At 39.6% G+C, this 18059-nt stretch overlaps 1 long non-coding RNA gene across 3 annotated transcripts; it reads right to left on the minus strand.

Moving 5' to 3' along the window:
• Nucleotides 1–381: 381 nt before the first annotated feature.
• LOC149087077 (uncharacterized) lies at nt 382–17982 on the minus strand. Of its 3 annotated transcripts, none has more exons than XR_016192524.1 (5): nt 17828–17966; nt 6300–6375; nt 6137–6202; nt 4549–4648; nt 382–493 (listed from the first exon to the last, which is right to left on the minus strand). It is a non-coding gene; the product is annotated as an uncharacterized LOC149087077 (long non-coding RNA). The 3 variants fall into 3 exon arrangements; XR_016192525.1 differs by having other exon boundaries at nt 4534–4648; XR_016192526.1 differs by lacking the exon at nt 6300–6375 and having other exon boundaries at nt 382–4648; nt 17828–17982.
• Nucleotides 17983–18059: the final 77 nt, after the last annotated feature.

Here is an 18059-nt window from a genome sequence, read left to right on the forward strand (position 1 = left end):
GAGAGCAAAAATATGACTCGTTAAACGGAGTAAGCCATAGCTGTGCCAATTCCTGCCTGAAGATAATTGGGAATTCCAAAAAGTGATCCGGTAAGCGGAGTGACGCACTAATGAGGTTTGGCTGTATATAATTTTGCTACCTTTCTAGTAAAATTATTTGTCGAAATATTTCAGTATTTCCCTACTTCTCTCCCCCCCCCCCCGTTTCTTTGTTGCTACGATATTTTTCAATACAATTTATTTAACACTTCAATGTTCATAAGTTGGAGCTAATATAATCAAACTTATTGGTTTCTTCAAAATATTTAGTACACGTGACACTATCAAAGTGCGTCTACGATAATTATTACATGAACGAGTCTATTTTTAAGATTTCGAGTATTTATTCAAATCAATGGTTACACAACGTCGAATGTTTCTTCAGGAATCCCGTCCAGACTCCTATTTATGTCTTCTTAACTGGAGTCCTGAAACAGCTACGAGGCTTTTGGATCTGAAAGGATGAAAGTTGAATCGGCAGTATCACGTAAAAAAGTATTTGGAGACAGCAAAAACGGAATAGAGAAAATTAAATTGAAATTTATACCAAAATTGCCACGCTTTCAAGACAAATAAATTCAATTGGTCGAATGGTCGACGCGTTTCGGCTCTTCAATGGAGAGCTTTCATCAGGACCTCGTGGTCAGACCAATTGAATTTATTTCTCTTGAAAGCGTGGCAATTTTTGTATAAATTAAAACCAGGCAAAGTTTCTAATTTTTGTGATAAATTGAAATTATTAGGAGTTTTTTTAACTTTAATGAGTCAAATATCGAAACTTCTACCATCTCCTATGATTTTAATGAGTGATTAAGCTTGAAAAATTAGATAGACTATCGTCCTTAGTACAGTTTAGTATTATCAGCGTCTTAGGCATTTTAGTATTTTTAGAGTTTGTGTTTTTGTAAACTTTAAGCAAACGGGAGGTTTTTATCCTAAAAAAGTTTGATTTAAAATTTTAGTTTATTTGTGTGTGTGTTGAAAATATTAGCAGCATATGAATATTTGTAGTGTGATTAGGGCATTAATGATAGTTTTGAAACCGTTAAAATCATAATTTGAAATAGTTACTGTTTTAGTAGTTAATATTATATACTGTTTTTACGAGGAAAAATTTTTACCGTTACATCTTATGATCTACAGTTTCTTTGCTTTCTTTTGCACTTTGGCATCCACACAGATGCTGCCAACGCATTTCAAAGGCAAAATTTTCAGCAACGCTCACCTACTCGTTTGCCAGTGGAATAACGCTTCCAGAAATCTACGTGTGAGAAGCATGTACACATACCAATATACAACCTCTCTATACCCGGTTGGTAAAGTATCTGCAACGCTCGCCTACTCGTTTACCAACGGGGTGGACGCCGTGCTTTACATAAAAACACTAAAAAGTTTATACTTACACTACGTTGATAATAATTAATATTATATATAAATTGTTAGAAATTTAATTGTTACTATGATTATTTCTTTTGGAAAATTTTTTTAGTGAATTTATATCAGTGTTTCCCAAAATGGATAATACCACACCATGAGGGGGGGGGGATGGAAAGATTCAGGTGCGGAAGGAGTTGGGTTTAATATGGGACCCTATGGTTTGGCTTGAGTTGGGGGGTGACGAGAAGGAAAATTTTTTAAAGGGGGAGGGGGATGATTGAACAAAAAGTTTGGGAAACTGATTTATATCCTTAAATTCCAGGTCCGATTGAATTCCACATGAATGCCCTTTAATTTTTCGACTCAAGATTTATTATTTGCTGGAAATAGTTCATGATGTATTTTTAGGGATTTTCAAAAAAAATATTATAGTGTAATATCACTTTTATTCTGAAAATTAATTAATAATATATTTCAGTTTATTTTACTTTTTTTTGGACCCTAATTCATTAATTTCAAATTAGAACGTATTAATGTTATAACTGTGTCTTAAATTGTTCTATGTATAATTGATTTTCCTATAGCAAGGGCTTTATTCAATGAATTTCTATGCTTATAATCAGTTAATTATGTGACATAGCTTTAATTTTGCAAAATTTATTATTTGCAGGTAAAGGCTACAATTTTTCTTAAAAAATAGGAACGGGTGTTTCTCGGAATCGTGCTATATGTTTTTAATTTATGTTATTTATATTATTCAATGAATTTTTGTATTAAATGTTTACTTTAAAGATATATTTTGGTGTAATAAATTACGCGTAGTGCATTGATACTTATAGTCTGAAAATAGTTTAATATTAATTATACATAGTTAGTTTTCAGTCATTCCTCATATTTTCTGTACTTTAGCGTCCACATAGATTCTGTTGACGTATTTCAAAGGCAAAGGTTTCAGCAACGCTCACCTACTCCCTTTTCAGTGGAATAAACTCTTCCAGAAATCTACGTGTAGGAGTCCCGTATACAAGGCCGAGACCTATGTATAAACAACCTCACCATACCCTTTTGGTAAAGTTTTCCTGCAACGCTCACTTACTCATTTACCAAACAGGGTAGACGCCGTGCCCATATTGGTCCTAAACTCAAGTATTAGAATTCTAAACTCTAGCATAATAAATTACAAGGAATTATATGTGATATTAATTACATTTTCGCAATCGTTTGGTAAATTTTTTAAAATTTATCTGATTACCGTAGATTTTCGGATTCTTCCGTCACCTATTGCTTAATTTTCAATAAAAATTTTACAATTATTTCTGTTGCATCTGAACTAATCCTAAGGTATTAAGGTATGTATTGGAAAATATCTACGCCTTGGGGGAAATTGTTTACTAACCAAATGATTAGTTCTGATAGAAAGGCATTCTTAAGTTAAGATCTGCAGGCATTTTTTGAATTGATAATTCAATTCGATTGTACGGCCTATGGACGATGGTGATTTTTCACATGAATGCCGAAGAGTACAGTAGGTGATGTGATTGTTATATAAGTATTACAATCGATTCCTATCATTTATTAAACCGATTATGTAACCACCTATCAATTTAAATGAAGCCATAAAATTTATCTTTCTACCAGATATTTTCGCTACTAATTTTCTGCATAGTTTATATTAATATTAAAATACTATTCCGTTTATCCACTTAAAAACCTCTACTTAAATTATTCTTATATAAAGAGAGAACTTCTGTTTACTTTTATTTCAAATATTAAAATTATATTTATTTTGTTCAAGTATTAAACCTATACTAGGTTTATTCTTTGAATCATATTTCTGCACTTTGGCATCCACGTAGATTCTATTGACACATTTCAAAGGCAAATTTTTCAGCACGCTCACCTACTCGTTTGCCAGTTTAATGACGCCGCAAGCCATCTACGTATGAGAGGAATATAGCATTATAGCTATAGCTGATACGCATATGCAGCCTCGTCATACCCTCTTGGTAAAGCTTTCTGCAACGCTCACTTACTTGTTTCACCAACAGGGTATAAGCCGTGCCTTATATGGTAGCCCTATACCATAAATTATTTCAATCTGTTGACTCCCTATCATATGTCAAACTATGTATTTTAGAGTGTATTCAGAGTAGAAATCCCCGTTATAATTACATAATGTGACCTTTTAGGTTATTTTTAGTCTCAGAGAGTGTCAATAGGGCCTCTCAAATAATCTTATTTAACCTATTTGATCGGAAACTATTTTCATTTTGAATTTATGTTTCAATACTCCAGCTTATTTTGTTATTCCATATTTGATTCACCGTTAGAAGACAATTTATAAATAAGTTAAAAATACTCGCAAAACTGGTTGAGTCCCTCGTCAAGGTGGTCCTGTTTGTATTATTTTTCTGAATGTATTTTGGTATGATAATTACAGTTTACGCCTGTTTATTTTGAATCAGTTCATTTCGTTCTGCATTGTTTGTATATTGTGGACTTTTCTATTAATTCGGTTTAGTTCCAGATCAGGGAATATGTCAGGACTATTTGATTATTTCACTTTTCTCTTGGTTTTTTACCGAAATTATCCATGACTATAGCTGTATTATAGATTATTATCCACCACTGGGGACTCTTCAGCATTCGTGCGACTTATTTCGGAAATATATATATTTTTTTACTTTCGTCCATAGAGTTTGAATTTTACTCGAACTCATAAATATTACAATTGGCACTACTCTTATTTGAACGGAATATGTTTTGGCATTTGGTAAAACTATTGAACTGTCCTTCTTTTACACTAATTAAAATTGTTTGCCTGATTTATATGTAAGAAAACTTAACCCTGTTAAGAGAGAGTTTAACTTAACTTAAACTCTGAATTAGTTATTCATAAATTTAGTGGAAAATAAAAGCATTCTATAGCAGAATTACCCCAGACTTTTTGTTCCCCATCGCCCCCTCCCAACTCAAATATCATAGCTGTAGCTAAGATCCCGCCATTCCATCGCCTTCCAAAGGGTGGTATTGCCCACTTTAGAAAACAATGATTTATACGTATAAAATGTTATACGTATCTTACACCATATTATAAATAGCGATAATAATAGCTACACGGATTGAGCTCACTCATTCGTAAAAGATCCCAGCAAGATGGAGTTTCTTCTTCGATGTCATCTCTCAGCAAGGATGTTGGACTTCGAGACGATTATCTTCTTCAAGACAGCATCTATTGTAATATAATGTATCGAATTATCATCTATTAATATTATTATCATCTAATCTGCATTTTGATGGTTCAATGTGGTGTAGGATCCAGTTACCCATCCCCAATATTTTCAGAGCAAAAAAAATAAAGATTAATACAGTATTTGTTTTTATGTACGTATACCGTATCCCTCCCTATTACCCAGCATGCCGGGAAACAACAAGGGAACCATCATGCCAGGAATACCCCTATTTTCCAGCATTTTGGGAAATTTTGGAATCATATTTTATTTTTAAACAATTTTACTCTAAAAATCCATTGATTTGATTTGGCTGAATGCTTACTGTGAACCTTGTTAAACCTCGTTTTTCCCAACATGCTAGGAACGGACCAGACCCCGCAGCAACTTTTCAAGTTTTACAGCATGTCCGCTAATGTGGAGGAATACGGTATACACAACTTGGCTCCCTGTAACTATCAATTACATAAGTTGTGTTGGAAAAATTATAATAATTTAAATTTCGGCAAAGATATTTGATTCACGAATCCGTATTTCTTTGCTCTGCTCTACAATGCATCGTCAAGGCCGTAGTGAGTGGGGGTCGGCTTGGGACATTTATTTAGACACATTATATTTCACTTACTTGGCCATTACAACATATTTTGATTAATAAGACATTTTTGTCAAGTTTCTCGAGGAATCCCTACATCCATATTCTACCGAGAACCTAGCAATAACTACGATGCTCACTAAAGCACCTAAGAGTGCTCCATTCCGATTTCGTGCTCTAAGCTATTGATTGAGCATCCCATTTTGACTATCACCATTTGAGCATCTCATTCAACTTGCATAATTAACATTATACTTATTTTAAATCTGAGGAAGTGTCAAAATTGCCGTATGGGTGCTCTTCTGATAATAATAGGCATAAACCACCGCTTGGTATTCGAAAAAGTTTGAAGACCTCTTTCCCAGTGTCTTGATAGTTACCACTGTGCTAGATTCGTACCAAAGCATGTGCTTCAATAACAAATTACCCCTACTCTAATCCAATATTTTTTTTGCAAGCAAACTTTAATTTTTTTTCCTTTCATCGCCCCTGACCGAAGCTAACACTTTTACTGATCCGCCCCCACAGGCGGAGATTGACTTGGAAGTCTGGGGGGGGGGCAAAGTCATTATTGCTGGGGGGCATGATGATGATGATGTCAATTCATCTATACATACAATATATACATTAGATCAGCCGACCCCACGTTAGACTCCCCCCTCCCCCCCGTATCTCCGCTCATGTCCGCCCCCCCCCCTCTACTGGATCATTCCGTATTTCCCACTTTGGGAATTCCCGGATATTGCCCACTTTTTGAAAAACTAATAATCCTACCAAAAGTCTTCCTCAATAGCTCCTATCCATAACATAGAACAAAACAGGAATTTAAAAAAAAAAACTTGAGTATGAAATAAAACATATCATTAATTGAAACCTAAACGACTATGCCCGTACTTACCCGAACGAGAATCCTTACACACGTGTTGTCGAAACTCTTCTTACGGACCTGCCATTCACCTACCATCTGAAAAAAATAAATAAATTATTTGGTTTCCATCCACACCATATTTGAACAGAGTGAAATAGTTACAATTGAGAATAAAAGAATTATCAATACCTACATTTCGCGGGGAAACCTATAATCGATAATACGAAGGAGGTCTTGAACGTCCTATCCGGTCCGGCGACGATCCAAAACTGAAGAAAAATTGACTGTTGCGCTTTGAAATATATTTTTACAAGAATGCATTCAGTTTAAACAATCATAGTAACAGTCAAACGCAAGACATTGTTTCAAATGGATTTTTTTTCCTATTCCTCTCTATCCATATGAATTAAATAAATTTTACCTAATTAATGAATTTTTTTTGGTATATCAATGTTGTAGCCTAACTGGAGATATATGGGTGCCTAACTCAATTTACTAGATCAAAAACCTTTCAACCTGTTGTTTGTACGCACGTAGGTGCTTACTGAAATACCCAAGGGCGTCCCATGCTTATGTTCGTTTCAGTCTTCGCAAAATATTTATATGTGAACTCTCCAATTAAATACCATTTAAAAGATTCCAAGAACTGGTATAATGATGATTTGCATGAAAGCAATATTTCAGAGCTGCTTCATGGGTGCTCATCTACTATAGGCATTAGCGGTGCTCGTGACGCTAATAATACAGAAAACTCTTCTACTGTGTAATTATGAATTTAAACTCCTAGAGGAGTGATCATTCGTGCATCATTGTGCTTCAAAATATGATTTTCGATTCTTTGTAGATCAAATGTCACTGATTAAAGTAAACCTTTGTCCACCTCTAAACAGCCAGCTTTCCATAAATAAGGTTTTCATGAAGTTAAAACAGAAAGATCATATCTCCACTATTTTCTTGAAGCCGTTCATAAAGAAGGGATAAAGCAACGCCCCCCCCCCCCAATGACTGGTGTGGTCACTGAAGTCGTCCATTTCACCTATAGTCATTGAATATACTGCAGAAAAGGTAAAGATTTTGCAAACGTCGGACTGCTATATCTATCCAATGGCTAAAGGTAAAATGGACGACTTGAGATACGTCAAAGCTTCGCGCGGAAGCTTTCTGCTATAGAAGGTGTTGCCTGGTCCGCCATGAGGAAGGCTCCTGAATGTTTGTTTCTTTGCGGTTTTTTTAAAGCGGAGTTTCGCTAAAAAACCGAATTCACTGAGGGAGCCTTCTACCTATCTTAAGGAATCGTTGTAACGATGAGAAGTACAGTTGTCTCTTCCTCATGGCGGACCAGGCAACACCTTCTATACACGGAAAGCTTCCGCGCGAAGCTTTGACGTATCTCAAGTCGTCCAGTTGTTTGTTTGTCCTATAACGATTTCACCTTGACATAGGACTGCAAAAGGTTAAATTTATCCAAAGCATTTCGTGGTCTGGGAGCCGACAGTTCTAGGCGGACACATCTTGAGGTATAGATTATTCTGATGATCTGATCTCGTACTTTACAGCTCATCTCAACTCAGTAAAGTAGAGCGAATTTCAGGCTTCGACTACATTTCAATTGCACATCATCGTGCTTCAAAATATTTTCATAGGAAATTTTAGGTCAATTACTGTGGCGTACGCAAAGGGGGGGAGGATTAGAACCCCCCTCCCCCGCTTGAGCCAAGATTATAGTGTTATTATCGTAAAAACCCCTTAGAAGGGGAAAAAAAATCTGAAACCCCCCTCGAGAAAATTCTGCGTACCCTATGGTGGTCAGTACAGTAAAACCTCTCATAACGGACACTGCCCATTAGCGGACACCTCCCATTAACGAACACTTTTTAATTTCGTCAAAAGGCTCCATTATATTTTACCACCCATTAACGGACCCCCCCTCCTCCCCAGCGAGAAACATTTCTTGCGTCAAGGTTGTCCGTTAGCGAGAGGTTCTGCTGGTGTAACTGCTGATTGAAATATACCTTATGTTCAACTCCTGAAATTAATCTGCTTTCGATCATTGTAATTTTCAGAGAGATTAACAGAGATTATATCACTGTTAGCCTATCTTCCTAAAGCCGCCTTATATCACGCATCATCTATTGCACTGTTTCCCCAAAGTGGGCAATATCGCCCCCTGGTGGGCGATGGAATGGTCCAGGGGGACGATAGAAGCTACGAGTATAACATAGGATCCTATGGGTTTGCTTGAGTCGGGGGGCGATGAGGGGAAAAAATTTCTAAAGAAGGGGGCGATGGAACAAAAAGTTTGGGAAACTGATCTATTGCAACGGTTCCCAAATACAGGGTAAGGGGTGGCGTTGATGGTAATAAGGAATTGAAAAGTGTGTCTCTGGTGTATTGGTTAGCGCACTTGCTCGGTAAGCAAGGAGACCCGGGTTCGATTTCCGGAGGAGACAAATCACTTTTCTATCCAAATATCAGTTTCGACATAACATCCAGAAAATTAAATTTCTCTGCATATTTCGGGCCGAAAAATACCATCTCTTCGCACTGTCTTTTCCAAACATCTTTTTATCATCTTTCTTTTGGTGTTTCAGGCTTTTGGCACCTTGTTTAAAAGAGTGGCTGTCATAAAATTTGTCACATCAGTCTATTTAAGATGATTTTCGCTTACTGAGAATACTATTTGCTGTCTGGAACAGCAGCCGTTCAAATGGGATAAAAATGTTCTATAAGTTTTCAATTTTTTAATATTCTGAAAGAAACTGTTGCAAAATGGGAGAGAATTCTGGACGAATCAACACGACGTTTGGCGATTCAGCACTCGTTATTTGGCGAAAGTAGCGACTTGACACTCTTATTTCGCGATTTAACACTCGTTATTTGGCAACATTGGCGATTTAACGCTGGTTATTCGGTTCTTTATTAATTTCTAAATCACATTCGTTATTCAGCGGACATGCTCTTTTACTCCCGGAATGAAATTTTTTTCAAGAGACATCAGGATTTGACGCAATGACGATCGACTACAGTAATTTCTGCTGCGTGCAGTGGCAACTTTTTTTTTTTTTTTTGAAAACGGAAACTGACTCACATTTGCGCTTTATAGCTGAAAGACCATTGCAAACCACCTTCTGTTTCACAATCACGGATATTATCGATGAAAGTCCGATAGTTTAAATAAGGCGATAGTTTAAGTACAGTGGAATAAAACCATTGCCACCGTGACATAATAAAACACGTTCTTATCGGAAAGAATCGTTTCGCGGTAAGCAGGAACAAACAATTTTTGACGTCCTTTCCAAAATTCCAGGCAAACTGAAGCAAAATTCGCTATTTTGGCGCAGAAAAATACGAAAATACAATATTGGAGCAGGACGGCGCAAGATATTAATTTTGGCGCAATGTTCCTATCCCTGCAAATACTTTCAGTCGTGGATCCCCCTGAAATCCCGGTGTCTCCCATGGACCCCCCATTCATAGCACAGTAGAAACCACAAACATCTATCAGCGGCATGGAACAGCCCCCCCCCCCCCGTGAGTGAAGCAGGACGGGGGGAATAGTCAGAGAGGTCTACTAGAGAACTTATCAAAAGGGGGTCTAGGGGAAAGGTAAGGTTTTTCTCGTTTTAGCATTCCCAGTAAATACACTAGTGAAATAAATTAAGAGAATTTGCATATTTTATCGAATTTCATGAAAAGAACTGAACTGAATGTAAAACCACTGCTTCTAGACAAAAATGCAAATCTTGTACGTCAAATACGTAAGCGTACACTTGTGTGTAGGCGGAGCCAGTAGAGAAACAGGCTTTATAAGCGCGCGTAAGTTAAGACGCATTTCGTTCGCTAGCACACCTCGGCGAATTTCTTGGTGTTATTTTGCAGCAATCGGTTAATTTCAAATTGTAACAGTAAAAATGAGTAACCACCAACGTTTAGATGATGGAATGTGGTGGCGAATTGTGGGGAGGCTAGAAGCAAGCCAATCTCAAGTCCAGATTTGTAGAGAGTTCAATTTAACGCCCAGCGTCGTGTGTAACTTATGGAAACAGTTCCAAGATACCGGATCCGTAGACAGGGGCTCAACTAGATGCTTGGTCAGCCGGGGGGGAGGGACCACGATGATGCCCTCTTGTAATGTTGAAGGTGAGGGTAAAGGGTGAAATTTGAGCCCCCTCCCCTCTGGTCCGGCGCCTGACCCCCCCTCCCAATGGCGGTCCTGGTCGCGATACATAAGTCAAGACACCCGAGCTGTTAGTTGATTTGAATGACATATGTCGGTAGACCCTACGCGTCAAGTTTGAATCGTGACCCGTAGCTCAAGAATCTTTAGCTGTAAGAAAATTTCTACGATCCATATGGAAGTCCCACGACGACCCCAGGGTTGAGAAATCCTGGCGTAGGTATGTTGAAGCCCACCTCGTAAATCAAACAATGAGCTATGAAGTTTTACTGTTGAAGCTTTTTTTAGAACGAATTTCTTAAACAATGTAAAAATTGCATTGTTTTGATTGGAAACATAATGTTTTTGGTTTGCTTCATTCTTATCCATCCCCCTCTGAGGAGCGCTCCACGGCTTTTGCCCGTCCTATCTTCGGAGACAGCGAGTTTGGATGGCCGATCCCCAGTTTGCCCCGTGTGCAGCTGGTCGGTCGCCATTTTTCTCGCGCGCGAGATGGTTGACTGTCAAGGAAGCCGGGGCAGAGGAAGCAGCCCACGTCGAAAGGCTTCTTTCCATCGTTGGGCCGAGCCATACGACCTTAACCGGGTCCGGGGCTCGGCCGAAACGTGGTGTACGGGCGAGACCTCTACCAGTGCACCCAACCAACTTGCGGTTGCTGCTCTGGGGCCCGTCGAGAGAAGATCTTCGACGGGTTGCGCAGGATGAAGACGGAAATATGCCTACGTGGGAACCCGCCGTACACAAAGGGGTAACGCGCCTGGCACCATACCTCTTGGGTGGTGTGGAAAATGGTGCATTTTTTTCCCCTATTCTCTTCTCGGCTTGGTGAGTATTCTTTGCATTCAACCACTTCACGTACAAGTTTTTGGCAAGACATTTGGATTATCTCTATTTGACGAATCGGTGATAAATCTTGTGCTGACTTAATCGCACGTTAGAAAAGGAAAAAGAGGTAAAAACATGTATAAAAAGGGAAAAGTATAATACACTGGTGAAATAAATTGAGAGAATTTGCATATTTTATCGAATTTCATGAAAAGAACTGAACTGAATGTAAAACCACTGCTTCTAGACAAAAATGCAAATCTTGTACGTCAAATACGTAAGCGTACACGTGTGTGTAGGCGGAGCCAGTAGAGAAACAGGCTTTATAAGCGCGCGTAAGTTAAGACGCATTTCGTTCGCCAGCACACCTCGGCGAATTTCTTGGTGTTATTTTGCAGCAATCGGTTAATTTCAAACTGTAACAGTAAAAATGAGTAACCACCAACGTTTAGATGATGGAATGAGGTGGCGAATTGTGGGGAGGCTAGAAGCAGGCCAATCTCAAGTCCAGATTTGTAGACAGTTCAATTTAACGCCCAGCGTCGTGTGTAACTTATGGAAACAGTTCCAGGATACCGGATCCATCGAGAGAAAGCCTGGGCAAGGTCGTCCAAGAGCCACGATGGCCAGAGAAGATCGCCATTTGTCGATTAGAGCGAGGCATAACAGGAGTGCTACAGCTTCTCAGCTCTCTCGTGACATGTATGCAGCCACAGGAACCCGTCTATCAAGGGTGACTGTTTCCAAAAGACTTCATGAGAGAGGGTTGTTTGCAAGAAGACCTGCTGTTTGTGTCCCACTCACTTCTACGGACAGGAGAATCCGTTTATCATGGTGCAGAGAGCATAGAGATTGGAGTATGGATCAATGGGCGACCGTTCTCTTCACTGATGAGTCCCGGTTCAGCCTAAGCACCGATTCTCGCCGTATGTTCATATGGAGAGAACCAGGGACCCGCTACCTACCCTCCTATGTCAGCGACATCGTCCATTATGGCAGAGGAGGTTTTATGGTCTGGGCAGGCATCATGTTGGATGGCCACACACCTCTCCATGTCTTTGAAAGAGGCACTGTGACTGGTGTGAGGTATAGGGATGAGGTCTTGGAGCCCCATGTTCGCCTTTTCAGGGGTGCAGTTGGCCCCGAGTTCATTTTAATGGACGATAACGCGAGGCCACATAGAGCTCTTTTGCTCGACGATTTTCTAGAGAGTGAGGATATTTGCCGGAAGGATTGGACAGCCAGATCTCCTGACCTTAACCCTATAGAGCAAGTCTAGGGCGCTCTGGGGAGGGCAATTGCAACTCGCAACCCCCCTCTGGGAACCATCCAGGGAATGAAAACAGCGTTGCTGAACGAGTGGGACCAATTGCCACAGGAAATGATAAACTGCCTTATTTCAAGTATGAAATCACGCTGCGAGACCTTGTATATCTGTAAGAGGGGACCAAAGCCCCTATTAACCCATTTTTTTGTTTATTCTGCAACCGCTGTTTCATACCTTCTGACTCCAACGAGTGTTACGCACGATCATGCGTGTGTATTACAATTATTGAATGGTTATTTGTTTTGTATTGTATCACTGTATGTACATATCAAATTTCATTAAAATCGGTACAGTAGTTCTAGAGATAATCGACCAAATCTGCAAATTCTCTTAATTTCGTACACCAGTGTATATCATTGAGAATTTTTAATATTTTTTGTAAAGAGTAGTTGATGACGTAAGCATCCCTCAACATCCCCCCTAAGGTCGAGATTACACTATAAGAGTTTGATGAAAGATCTTGGGGAAAAAAAACTAATACGCGTATCGGTTTCATTCCAGCGAATGTAATCGATACTCTTATTGGGGTTGCATTTTACAAGTTTTATACAAAAACTTTTATAGTGTAATCCCACTCATGGTATTTTACTGCGTATAATGCGTTGAAAAAAGACCCATTGGAATTTCTTACTGCGGATTAGTCAGTGCACGCTTAAAACATAGGTCCATCCGGGCACGGTCCGGGGGGGGGGGCCTCGAGAGGGAAGGGGCCTCAGAAAAATGAAAAGTAGTTGAATTTTTCGGGGATTTGCCAGGTAGGGTCTCAGAAAAAGCATTTGGCCCGGGGGCCCCATGATGCTGTTGAGACGGCCCTGATTACCGTATGCACCGCTCTGCGTCTTATCTCTACAGATTTATTGAATAGAGAGATAATAATTTGAAAAATTAATATGTAAAAAATAAATCTCTAATAATATTTATAGTCCACATTTTGATGAGAGCACGAAAATCGGCATTTATCAGAAAACGTGCCAAGCAACCCCCCCCCCCCCTCTCTCCATTGGTTGAGATTTCAAAATCGATAAATGAAATTTTCACATGCGGATCGTACGCAGAAAAATACTACGGCAGATTGCTAGTACCAGAAAAAAAAGCGAAAAAATTTCGGCACCCCCCCCCTTCCCCCAGAATTAGCCACCACTGGACGTTACGTATGACATGCAATGTTTCAAATTCATCATTTTCTGTTACCGCTATAGCCATCACGAAATTGCTTCGTAGACAGTATGCTTTTAAAATTCTTACATAAATCGTACATTGCACTTAATACAATTTGCATTGCATATATGGTATAGTGTCACCACGGAAAGATGGCCCCTGACCTTGCACGAAAGAGAGGGTTCATTCTTCAGTATGGAAAAGTGGGGGGGGGGGGAAGAAAATAAACATCGTCAAGAATAGGCTGACCATATTTCCTCGAGAGAAATACGGGACATCGAGATTCCAAATACGGGAAAATACGGGACATCGCCAATTATCGCCAAAAACGATGCCAAAACCAAACAAAGTTGCCAAATATTGTTGAAATTACGGAAAAATCACAATGGCGGGAAATGATGCATTACTGCAAATTGCAGTGGATTATAATGTGTTCCACGAAAAAAAAAAAACGTTTACCAAGGCAAATGTGGGAGATTAATATCCCATATATAGTTGTAACTGTCATAAAATAATTTATGAGTTGAAAAATAATTTCAATCTTCGACTTCAATAAGGAATAAAAATTCAAGTAGGCGTCGTGTGAAATACGGGAAAAACCGGGACACTTTTGCCAAAAAGTCGGGACGGCCAAAAAAAGAGAAAATACCGGGACTGTCCCGGGAAATACGGGACGTATGGTCACCCTAGTCAAGAATTGCTGCTGGAGTTCTTTCCTCCCCCCCCCCCCTCCGCACATTCTCCTTGCTCAAGATTGAATCCTTTTTTTCATGGTGAAGGTCATACAAGATCACACTATACATACATGGCATTATGCCGTGGCGGATCTGTTGTGAACATTTTTGTCAAGTATCATCTAGGGGTCTCCCTTATTAACCCCCTTTACGATCACGGACGTAATATTGTGTCCAAACGCCAAAGGAACAAATTCAAACAAAAGTTCTCTGTGTTTTCTTTCCTCTCTCCATAAGCTTTATAGCACCCTATCTCTATGGAAGTAACTTTTCCTTTCCTTCCTTTCTTTCTATACTCGTGTTAGTGATTTTTTCCACACATATAATGTATCTTTCTACTATAAAGGGTGTCTTGTCGCCGCTGTGGTGGTCGAGTGGTTATAGTGACGGACTCGTCATGCGAGGATCCGGGTTCGAACCCCACAGTGGTGGTCGGCTGAAGTTGGTTTTCTGTGGTTCCCAACTTCAAGGCGCAAATGCGAGCCGATCTCCCCGTTAAAAAGTCTCGCCACGGAGAGCAACAGTCCTACAACGGTAAATCATTCAATCATAACACTTCACTCATAGTTAGAAAACCTGGTGGCAGATGGCAGCACTACACATAACAAGCATTACACAGAAAACAAACTTTACGTCAGGTTGCACTACACGTACACGCACATTCCCGGATGTACCTATTCGTGGGGTGGGGGATCCATGATGTCCTTAAGTCAGCCACCTCGATGGGCAATTTGCCTGTTGTGGCGTTGTATTTGTAAGTCCTAATGTGATCTTTTTCGCATCGAGCATCCTTCGTAGGGGATAGCTTAAATTTAAGAACTGCTAAAAAAAAATTTTTTTTTTTTAAATTACCTTTTAATAGTTTTAAGAGTGAAAATACACAGTGTGTATCTGAATAAAAAAAAAAATCTAAATTTTTAAACGCTCCCCTCCCCGTCTACTAAACTCTAATTAGAAAGTTCTTGCCCTGTCCCTTCCTGAAGCCAACAACAAATTCCATGTTTTCAAGTGCAATATTCGCTGAGATATTCGAGTTTCAAAATTGTAGAAAAATTGGGAAAGGACAGCATAAACAAGGAAAAGCAGCATTGTCCGTTAATTTTTGGTGTTCTTTCATAACTTGGAATGGAAAGACAGGCAACGGAACAGGCATAACGGAAAGACAGGGCAACAACTTTCTTATTGAAAGTTAGAGGACAAACGGTTGATGAGATAAAGGCTGCATTAGCACTTACAGGATACCCTGTATACATACATATAAGAGCGAAAAAGAACACGAAGGGTGAGGGTTAAAAGAAAATAAAAAAACTCACCACCTTATTCATTACATTTTCCCCCTTCTTTTTGTAATGTGCAGAAGACATCGATGACCTCGAATGGTGAAAAATGAGGGTTCACGCTGATTGCATCTTCATCATATCTATGCCGCTTCAAAAACCAAGGCCGCCCCACATGAGTGGGACTGACAGGGCGGTTCTCATTATTTTTTTAGTTTTTCAAGCTACAAATTAAGTATGGAGGGCCCGTGAAAAGTCTGAGTTAGGGGCCTTGGTTCAGGATGTTGGGGGGGGGGGGGGGGGCGCAAGTCGAAAACATTAGGGTGCTATGTAAATGACTAATAGGTATAATTAATAGAAAATACTTTAAATTTTAACCACCAGCAAGGACCCACAAAACCCTAGAGTGGAATTTTTCTTTTTAAATACTGAGAGAATAACACTTTCGCAAACCATCCTTCAATTCCCCTATTAACTTTTAAACTTTTTATGAATTTATGGGACACTATGTAGTACAATAGACATATATTTCAATAGGGCTGGACAAATCCCAGGTGTCAGGTTGCTATGACGACTTAAAAATTGGTATTGGCACCTAAAATTTTCTCTGTGTAGCTACTAAATTGCAGGCTGAGAGCAACACAAATGTTTGGAATTCATAGCGGCATATCTGTCAACATGGAAGACGGCCACTAAGCCCTGAATAAGTCAAAAGAAGCATTATTTTGGACCTTTTTCCTTAGAGTAAAAGTCCTGCCCTGTATTTGACACATTCAAATGCTGTCACGAAATTGTTTTGACAAACTCGTAGAGTGTGGAATGAACGCACAATTAAAACATAAATGGTTTATGTACAAAATAATGAAAGATACAGCATCGAAAGATGTTATGTAGAAAGTACGATCTTGATTGTCAGACTTAAGGTAGAAGTTCTGAAGTAGAGAAAGTAAAAAAAAAAAATTGTCCGTTACGCAAAGTCACGCCATTAGGTAAATTCGAACAACAGTAAGCAAATTTTACTATATTCGCTACAAAATAAAATATTCTTCTTCTGCTTGCCAATGATAGTACGGCTTATCCAAATCCAGAATTTCCTCGACTTCTTTTCGGTTCCGGAACACTATCGGTGAATGATTATCCTCTTCACCCCCCCAACTTTAGGAAGCTGAGGTTCCTGCACACTCGGACGAGCTTCTTCAACAATGGCATTGGCATCACATAGTAATCAAGACACAATGTCTCCAATGGCGGTTCTGGATTGTTCTCTAAAAAAGCTTCGAGAACAGGAGTGAAATATTCCCCGTACGGCATACCTACCGTGAGCTCCTTCAATGTATGCTTCCATTTCGTTGCAGCTTTCATAAGATAATTCATCGGACCTCCTCTGTAATCAGTTCGAAGATGTTTCAACTTCTCGGATGGGATCTCCGCTAGGTTCCTCATTTCTTCGTAACTTCCACAGACCTCCAGGACCTCCAACTCTGTGGAATTCCTTAACATCAAGCTCACGTCGAAACCGTTATAATCACAACATGACGCAACGAATTCCCTCACATCCCTGAACCCAGCGAAGTCTTCATCGTCCTGGAACACGAAGTCACAGAAGTAAAGTTGCACCACCCGGAGTTTGGGACATCCCCTCATGAGTTTGCCTATCGGACACCGGAAACAAATCTCCCTGCTCAAAATACGAGCATCAAGCATTTTGAATTCTTCCAGAGCAGGGCAGAGATCGGCCACCTTCGGAATCGGCTCGTTATCGTGACTGAAGTAACAATTCTCTAAACTCAAATGCTTCAATTTCGGCGCCCACACGCTGAATACCGGTTCTAATTGGCGTACGGACACTGCACTCCCACAATCACACTGATTTGCAAGACAGTAGTTGGAAATTGCACCGGTCACGGAATTCATGATTGCCCTCAAGTTACGGCAATAGCGAGCCACTCTGAAAAGATCCACGTGATCCGGCTTCCAACGATTACCAAAATCACATTCATCCCGAAAGTAGATATTTAAATTCAAGGACCGAGTAGAGGCTAGAAATCCTCTTTCTCCTAACTTGATTAAATGCTCGATATTATAATCCAGTGACCTTAAAGTCACTTCATCCCACAAGGAGATAGTAGACGAGAGTTTCTTCCATCCATGGCACACTAATGGGATGTTTCTCAAGAATTTCTTCGGCCCTTCGGTTCGCATGTAATTCGTAAATATGCTTACCAATAATTCCGGTGGCAGATCCTCGATCGACTTCATTTTAGCTGCAACGGAATCCTTCATTTCTGTAGTTGCAGATCTTGCGTTGATCTCGACAGTCATGTGGGGAAGAGAAAGCACGAGTTTTTCAAACTGATTCGTAAACAAAGAAACAAACTTTCCTCAAGCTCTTTTATCCAGAATGATTGGCTCGTAAGGCTTTAACCTTCACTTTGCAAAATACGGGACATCGACA

Source organism: Pholcus phalangioides, unplaced genomic scaffold (genome assembly GCF_987345545.1).
Source record: "Pholcus phalangioides strain wild (caught in Gottingen) unplaced genomic scaffold, Ppha-v1.0 ptg000004l_1, whole genome shotgun sequence".
Classification (NCBI taxonomy): Eukaryota; Metazoa; Arthropoda; class Arachnida; order Araneae; family Pholcidae; genus Pholcus; species Pholcus phalangioides.